Source organism: Sorex fumeus, unplaced genomic scaffold (assembly GCF_029834395.1).
Source record: "Sorex fumeus unplaced genomic scaffold, SorFum_2.1 ptg000073l, whole genome shotgun sequence".
NCBI classification, from domain to species: domain Eukaryota; kingdom Metazoa; phylum Chordata; class Mammalia; order Eulipotyphla; family Soricidae; genus Sorex; species Sorex fumeus.
In genome coordinates, this window is record NW_026606130.1 from 18066648 (window position 1) to 18067933 (window position 1286).

The window sequence follows — 1286 nt, forward strand, 5'->3', positions numbered from 1 at the left end:
CATAAGACACTCAAAGAAACTGTAGAATGCACCGTCAATAAAATTCAGGAGGCTATGAAAGCTGAATTGATGAATATGCAAATAAAAATATAAGCACAAATGACAGACCTAAAAACATCGTAGGTGAAATGAAGAAAAACTCACTGGAAGCCCTCACTAGCAGAGTAAAAGTTGCTGAAGACAAAATCAGTGAGCTCTAAGACAAGGTACAGAGAATCTCCTGACTAGAGCAGAAGATGGGAAAGACCCTCAAAACAAACCAACAGATGACAAGATAAAATCAGGACGATGTCAGGAAAAACAACAAGAATCACTGGAGTCGCTGAGAGGCAGGAAGAAATTCCTGATGAAGAAGCAACTGTCAAAGCCATCATTGCTGTGCTCACTTCAGCAGCACATATACTAAAATTGGAACTATACAGAGAAGATTAGCATGGCCCCTGCGCAAGGATGACATACAAATTCATAAAGCATTCCATATTTTTATTGTTACGACATTTCCAGAGATGAAGAAAACATGTGACCACATTCAGGAGGCACGAAGGGTACCAGCTAGGAGAAATCCGAATAAAAATACCCCAAGAAACATCCTGCTCAAAATGACCAAAACCATAGATAGAGACAAAATTCTGAAAGCAACAAGATCAAAGAAAGAAATTTCCTATAAAGGAGCATCCGTGGGCGGCGATTACATGGACCTGTGCTCCCTGCGGAAGTGGCTCCAGCTGCTGGAGGGGTCCCTGCCTGAAAAGGAGAGAGATAATCAAAGGGAATGCCCTGCCACAGTGATAGGGTGGGATGGGGGAAGGGAGGTGGGAGGGATATTGGGACTGGTGGTGGTGGAGAATGAGCACTGGTGGAGGGATGGGTATTTGATCATTGTATAACTGAAACCCAAGCACAAAAATTTGTAAGTCTACAACTGTACCTCATGATGTTTCACTAATAAAAATTTAAGGAAAAAAAAAGAATGACTATACATAATTTGACACATTTTATTCAATTATTCAAACGGGCTGGAGCTATAGCACAGAGAGTAGGGCGTTCGCCTTGCACGCAGCCAACCTGGCCGACCCGGATTTGATTCCTCTGCCCCTCTTGCCCGGCAAGCTACTGAGAGTATCCCGCCCGCATGACAAAGACTGGCAAGCTCCCCGTGATGTATTCGATATGCCAAACAGAGTAACAACAAGTCTCACAATGGAGACATTACTGGGCCCGCTTGAGCAAATCGATGAACAATGGAAGGACAGTGCTAATATATACTTGTAATATTACATAATACT

The 1286-nt window shown here is 42.9% G+C and overlaps 1 non-coding gene across 1 annotated transcript; it reads left to right on the top strand.

Annotated features, from left to right (window-relative positions):
• Positions 1 to 378: 378 nt before the first annotated feature.
• Positions 379 to 485, top strand: LOC130038247 (U6 spliceosomal RNA). Its single transcript, XR_008794627.1, has one exon. It is a non-coding gene; the product is annotated as a U6 spliceosomal RNA (small nuclear RNA).
• Positions 486 to 1286: the final 801 nt, after the last annotated feature.